Source organism: Mixophyes fleayi, chromosome 9 (genome assembly GCF_038048845.1).
Source record: "Mixophyes fleayi isolate aMixFle1 chromosome 9, aMixFle1.hap1, whole genome shotgun sequence".
NCBI classification, from domain to species: domain Eukaryota; kingdom Metazoa; phylum Chordata; class Amphibia; order Anura; family Limnodynastidae; genus Mixophyes; species Mixophyes fleayi.
In genome coordinates, this window is record NC_134410.1 from 19275293 (window position 1) to 19283297 (window position 8005).

Genomic DNA, 8005 nt, shown 5'->3' on the forward strand with positions numbered 1-8005 from the left:
AATTTGGGGCCCCGCTACACAGGGACGGACTGGCAGGCCCAGGTGGCAGGGGGGCATCGGTCCCCCGGGCCGCTCAGTTTTAGCGCCGTTAGGGCCGGCCGGACGGCCGTCCCTGGGATGGAAAATTACCTGACTTTGACCCGCGGCCGCATCTCATGACATGGGATGCGGCCGCATCAGTGCACAGGTGGCCGCATCACATGATGCATCGCATGTCGTGATGCGACCGCCTGTGCGCCCCCTGGGCTGATATATGCCAGCCCGTGCCTGCTGCTACAGCAACCTTCTCCCCCCCCCCCCTCAACACACAACAGGAAAAGGGATATGCGCTGCCTCTCAGGGGCAGCATAGAAGGGGCGTAGTCACATAGTGATGGGGGTGTGGCCAACATGGGCCGTGGCTGCTCCTCTTTACGCATGACACTATTGGGGGAATTCAATTATCCGCAAAGTGTCTCCACAGCGTCTGTGAAACATTGGGCGGCTGATATTTTCATAAAACCCGTCTCATGTATCCTCGCACCTCTATGAAAAATGAGCTGAGATTTCTACTGTAATTGCCAGCAATGTGTGCACCGCAATGTCCACACACCACATCGCCGGCACAAAATTCCCCCCATTCTGTATTAAAATGGTGTTGCTCTCACCTACCAGTTATTGCAGTTTTCACAACCTGGTACTGGATTCTTGTATGAATTCTGGAATGCTGAGATCTGTTTGGAAAATGTGTAGTTACATGAAATACGGAAAAAAATAAGTGAACATAACACAGAAAAATTAAGAGGCGCTCAAAAACCCTTAAACATTAATTCAATAATGATGAGAGACTTATGCACAAAATAATAAACTATTTTGTATCCCTAGCATTGCAAAATGGTTTGTCCCTAATAAAATGTACTCCTTTTGTTGCCATACTTTCATTAATGACTCAGGCCCCTCATGTCTAATTGAATATCCCCCTATGTCTCACAATGCAAAGAATTATAATATATATATATATAAGACTTGCACACCTTTAATAATAAACGTGTACATCATATATATATATATATATATATATATAGGGCAGCACGGTTGGCTAAGTTAGCACTTCTGCCTCACAGCACTGGGGTCATGAGTTTGATTCCCAATCATGGCCTTATCTGTGTGGAGTTTGTATGTTCTCCCCGTGTTTTTGCGTGGGATTCCTTTCGGGTTCTCCGGTTTCCTCCCACACTCCAAAAACATACTAGTAGGTTAATTGGCTACTATCAAATTGACTCTAGTCTCTCTGTCTGTCTGTGTGTATGTTAGGGAATTTAGACTGTAAGATCCAATGGGGCAGGGACTGATGTGAGTTAGTTCTCTGTACATCGCTGCGGAATCAGTGGCGCTACTTAAATAAATGGCGATGATGATGATTATGTTTGACGCCGTATTGTGCTTACACCTGGGCTGCAATGCAGTACACTTGAATGTAATGTAATGTATGATTTTTGTACTGTTATGCAAAATAAAGATAATTTTTCAATCAAAAAGAAAACCAGGTCCTCTCTATAATCCTGGTACCATGGTTTATACTAAGCAAGTGCTGCTCAGTCTAAAAAGTGGACTATGTAATATAGATAATTAAATCAGATGGTCTTGTGACACATCGCAAATTAATAAAAGTGACATTTATACTTATGGAATTTTGGTTGACTTGAACTGAAGAATGGGATGGCTGGCAACAGCTAAGCTAAATAGAGACCTCTTTCATAGCAGTGCAACTTGCCAAAGGGAGACCCTCTATAAGCAAACCAATGCATTTATCAGCCACAAACAATCTGCATACAAGTGACATCAAACAGCACAGTTTGTAATCATACTTCAGGCGATCAGCAGCTACTACAGAGACCAAAGCACATGACTAAATGCCGAACTAAAGACTAATACAAAAGGAGTTAGACTGGTGTTCTAACTGAAAAAAACACACAGGTCAATATAAATGTACGTAATGTAATCAGGAAAAAAGTCTCTTAAATAATAAAGTTTGTGGATAAACAATGATCGCATTATTTCCTCATCGTCTGTGAGTATATTTACAAAGGGAGAGGGAATCAAACAGTGTTTTCAGAGGATCATTGTTAATCCATAAACTATTATTTAAGAGTTTTTACCTGATTACATTCCGTACATGTACATTACCGTTTGAGTGTGTGTGTGCAGGCTGCACTCACAGGTGCGCCAGTTAGGTGTTTGTCTGCCGTTTGACTAATTTCCAAAGTATTTGGGAAGTCGATGTTTCAGGAAGGGGTGAAATATGATATGGGCTCTACACTATGGCACTGTCAAACCAGTGTTTTAGAATGCAGCAATTTTGTGACCGGAGAAAAAAATCCTTAATAAGCTCAGTCAGAATAACTTGAAAGTAAATGGGGAACACTGTTACCCTGTGACACCGAAATCATCCCACTGTCGAAACGCGCCGTGCAGCACCTTGAAAGCAGAATATCTTTGGTGTAACAGGAGAACAGCATACAATTTCATGTTATGGTGATTGAGCGTATTAAGTGGCATATTTACTAAAACTTCGAAAATAGTAAATTATTGGTGCTGCCCATATCAGAATCTAGCTGTCATTTATCTAGTGCATTCTAGAACAAAGAACTGCAACAGGCAGGGACGCCAAGAGGAGGGACCCGGGGGGCCCGGGTCCCCACTGAATATCTATAGTTGAAAAAAAAATGTAAAAGTACTTTTTTTTTCACTTGCGGGAGTCGCAAATGCGCGTACCCGCAGCGGTCACATGGTACACAATGTAGGCAGGCTGCTGGAATTCTATGGTAGTCAGTGCAGGAGCTGCAGCATTTCTGTCTGTCCCTGGAATCACTTGTGTAGAAAAAGGTAAGAGGAAGTGGTAATGTGATATGGAGCTAGCATGTGTGAGTCAAACATGTGTGATTGAAGCTGCAGTGCATGCGGGGGAGTAATGTATGATTGAAGCTACAGGGCACAGGGGTCATGTATGATTGAAGCTGCTCTGGCATAAGGAGACATGTGTGATTGAAGCTGCAGGGCATAGGGGGGCATTTGTGAATGTGCTGGAGAGAGAGGGGGCTTGTGCGGCTAAAGGTGCTGGGTAGAGAGGGGCATGTGTGATTAAAGGTGCTGGGCAGAGAGGGGCACATGTGACTATAGCTGCTGGGAAGAGAGGGGCTTTTGTGATTAAAGCTGATGGGTGCTGGGCAGAGTGGGGACATGTGTGTCTATAGCTGCTAGGCAGAGAGGGGGCATGTGTGACTAGAGCTGCTGGGCAGAGAGGGGGCAAGTGTGACTAGAGCTGGGAGACATGTGTGATTAAAGGATGTGGGCAAGGGGGCATGTGTGAGTAATGCATTTTTCTTTAGGAGGGCAGTGTATGACTTTACATGTTAATCACCTATAGGGGGCCCCATGAAGTTGCTGTACAGGGGCCCAAAATTCCTCTTGGCAGTCCTGGCAACAGGCGGCCCACCGAGCCTTCACCTGTGGCCCCCAGCTGGCTGCTCCCGATCTTATCAGACTGGAGGCCAGCCGGCTTACACATCATGTGTCCTCCTTCACATAGTACAGGGAAGTCATGGATCATACACAGAGGAGGGTTTGCACAGTGCTCTACATGCGGCCCTCCACCTGTTCATGTTGCCCCTCGCTGTTCTAGAAATCAGAGTTAGAATATGATTGGTTGCTATGTGCAACACCTCCACTATTCCTTTTTACAAGTTTTAGTAAATCTACCATTAAGGCTTTAGAATGCTGCCGTTTCCTAAACAAAAAGATGCAGCCTTTTAAAAAAAATTATTATTATTATAGAGAAAATTATCAAACACTGGTACAATTTGAGGTATAATATATTTTAAAATATTCACAATATAAGTTTTTAATAGGTACAAAACAGATATGTAATATATGTAGTGCAAAAAAAATTCTGATAGTCTTAAAATTAAGAAAGAGTACCTGGATCTATCTAACGTTGCACTTAACATCCTGGTAACGTGTTTGTGATTACAGTGCTCATGCTCCTTTTGTTGGGTAGGATATTAAGATAATTATTTACTGGATTGTAAACAGGAATTGGAACATTGAAGAAGCATTGTTCATTTACCTGGTACTGATTGGCTCCTGATCTCAGTGAGTGAACAGGTGGTTATTGTCATACCATACAATGTCATTCTACATAAACCCTGCTGTGCCCCACCCTCGTCTGTTAGTTGTCCTAGTAGAGTTCTACTTCTGTGGACGGCTCCTCTCGGCTCTACCCTGTCTATCGAGCATGGAAACTTCTGAGACAACAGTTTATGATGTGTACACTGTATACACTGAACAGGATCTCTAGGCTAATAAGCTTGTTAAAACCTCTCTGGAACCCTGCTGTAATACGTTTGGAAAAATATATATATTATGTATTACATTGTTATGTATTTAGGGATTGTTACAAGTGTCTTTTTATATCTTGCACACCCAAGAAAGGCTTTAAAATGCATAGCAGGGAAGTTTTTCCCAAATAACACACCTGGGATAAACCTTTATTCCAAACCAAATAAAGACACGGACACAAAATTAAAGTTGGAATGAATGACGGTATTTATTTATTTTTAAACTAATAGGACTGTAAGGCGGACAAGAGCAGGGCAGTCAGGAAATCAAAACCAATACGGTGGAAAGGTCAGACCATAATACCACCAACCCAGGATCATACCTTATCTATTGGCCGGTGCTAAGATCAAGTCCAACGGCAAAACTACACCCCCTATAAACTCCGCCAGTATAAACCATACAAAACTGGCCCAAAGGTCCTACTAACAAAACGGACCAACCATGGTATGACACCATAACCGCAGGGGGGTAGTGACCTATGAGAAGATCACCCAAGCACCATATGCACAGTTACAGACTGCACTGTTCTCCTACTCTCAACAACTACATTCAAAGTTATGTAACCAATTGTAGGGAGGGCGGGCGGAATCCGGAAGCAGGAAGGGCAGAAGCCTCTGCACACTGACTTATAACTGTGTATAAGTCCCAACCCCCTTCCTGCACTCATTGGCTGAAACTTACAGGAATCCACAGCTAATAGGTTCTTTGGTAAGTCACTCACCCACATGATTTTAACTGCGTTTAGTCTGAGGGACACACTTCTCTTAACACTGTACTTTTAGGTTCTTACAGGTGCCACATCATGGATCAGAGGCAGTTGCCCTGAGGGACATTGGCAGGCCTGGGCATGCTTAGGAATCTTGTTTTCCGCTAAGTAATTAGTCTAATTAGCAGGAGAATGAGAGGACACGCTATGATGGTCTTGGCTGTAAAACACCCGAAAACAGCAATTATTAAAAGCATGAGTATATGTATTTCATGCTGCATAAAACACTCCACAGCATCACACAAGGGGAAATTGCAAGTCTTGCAAAAAAGTTGTGATGTATTGTTCCCTCCTCCCCACTTCCCTGCATCAGGGCCAATGCCGGATTAAGGGAATGGAGGCCCCTGGGCTAAGGGGGCCTCCATTCCCCCGTGAGCCCCCTTCCCCCCCCCCCCTCCGTGCTGAAGATACAGAAAGAGATGTATTTGTTGTTAATGTTGTCACAGAGGTCAATGATCATCCTACATTACATGACCTTACGTGATCATTATAGAATAAAGTCAAAGTTTCTAATGCAAAGGTCAGTGTAAATATCCGTACACATTTCTTTAAGTATCATCATCATTTATTTATATAGCGCCACTAATTCCGCAGCGCTGTACAGAGAACTCATTCACATCAAGTAGATACTTCCTGTTACACCTTCTGTACTGTGCCTGAGGCGAAGTATGATAATCTAACTTTACATAAGGTTGGTATAGGTCTTTCCTCTCTATAAGGCCCTGTATAGTCCTGTCTCCTGAATTGTTCTGGCTTCCTTGTTATATTAATATAGATTGTACATTAACATCAGGGGGTAATTGTATCATTCTCCATATACAGAGATTAGATTCATACATTTACCCCCAAATGCCCAATGCAGTGATTTTATGCACCCCAATTGCACTGACGATTTACTATGGTGTGGCAATTTACACCCAATGCTGGCACTGCTACCAGGAATACCTAGGTGATCTCCTAGGGCGCCAAAGATTTTGTGGTACCTAAAACACTGAATGAGTGACATGGTAGAAGGCAGAACAAAGGAATTTGAATTGAAGTTGTAGATTCAACTAATTCTACAGTCTTGAGAATGAAACATTGAGGATTCCATTAAAAAACTCTGTGTGTAATGTCATTTGTATGCTCAGGGAGGCTTTTGTCGAGAGGATCCAGGCAAAACTCTTTGCTGGAAGTGGTCTAATGCTGGCCGTGGCCCCTTGATAGATTGGGAGAAGCCCTATCTCCGTCAAAAACACCTTTTTTTGTCTGAGAAATGTATTATCTCCCAATCATAAGGCCCCTAAATCATACTTGTCCACTCTCCCAGAATGTCCTGGACACTCAAGAATTCCGGATAGGCCTCCCGGACTCCCGGGAGAGCAGGCAATTCTCCTGTATCCTGGCCACTTCACTAGGAAATAGGGATGCACAAAGGAAATATCACATGATGTTTAACTTTTAATTTATGTCTCTTTAACAAGATTTTTATTCTATTGTTTATTATGTGTTTTAGCGAAATACTACAATGAATAGAAAAAGATATGTATTTATCTGCACCAATATATGGTTATTTAGTATCTATCATTGCTTGCTGGAACGTACCTAATATTAGTTGGTTTAAAGATCACACTAATAAATTTAGATCGGTACGTGATATAAAGGTTTCTATACACAGGTAAACTGCATGAGGCTTCTGTCTGTTCCGGAATGCATCATTGTTGTGTGTATTTAATCTCTGTAGGCAGATTAGAGACATCTGCCATGCGCACCCGTTCAGTTGACTCACAGCGATGTCTATTGCTGGGCTTAGTGTAGCTGCAGCGCTAATCTATAGGGAGAAGTCCCTTCACATTTGTTATGTATGTGGTTTGAATGAAAGGCATCTATGATTCCAATCCAATAGAGACTTATACAGCAAAATGGCGCAAGATATTTGAATAGTTTCTCGATTCATATTTATTTACAGCATTGATACTGGGGATAAAATATCCTTCACAATAATTATGAATATGGTTCTAGTTATAGTGTATATATATATATATATATATATATATATATATATATATATATATATTCAACTTTTATTACTACTGGTCAATATTTTTTCTTATTTATCAGATAGAACATCAGCAAACAATAAATAATAAGCCCCATATAAATGATTATTACTTATTAGTGTGTTAGGAATAAGGCTGGGTACACACTGCAGAAATTTTGGGTACACACTTTAACTATTTTACCAAAGACAAAAAAGAAGACCCAATCAGCATGGTGATTCATGTGTACACACTATACACGTTTTACCGTCAGATCTGTGCTCTTAATCTGTCATAAGCATAGGTTGAAAACATTGTGACTCTGCACATGCCATAGAGATCTATAGACACTGCCGGTCAGGTGTGCATACACACTGCAGAATTGGAACGACATCCTTCCATTGTTGAATAACATTTTCAGTCCTGTTTAAAAATCAAGTCTAAAGACACCATGTGCTTTGGAACGATAATCGATCATTGTTGGAGCATACACACTAATGGGATATCGGTCCGAACGGCCGTTTATCGTGTGATTGGCCCGAACACCAGCTGATAACACTGTAATGTGTACCCAGCCTAACTGTAGTTTACCGTTAAGGGACCTTTATCTCTCAGTATTATTAGACTACAAGCAATGTCAGGTTGGAATTATACTAATGGGGCTCATTTAACAAGCCCCTAAACCACCGCAAATGTAACTATCTCCTCTATTTATAACTAGGGGATCGCAGAGGATATCTTTGATATCCGCTATTGTCCCATTGTTATCGTAAGCAATAGCCGTCCCCATAGCTGTCTATGGGGTCTGCTATTTTTTGTGATTTAACACGTTCTGAACATCAAAT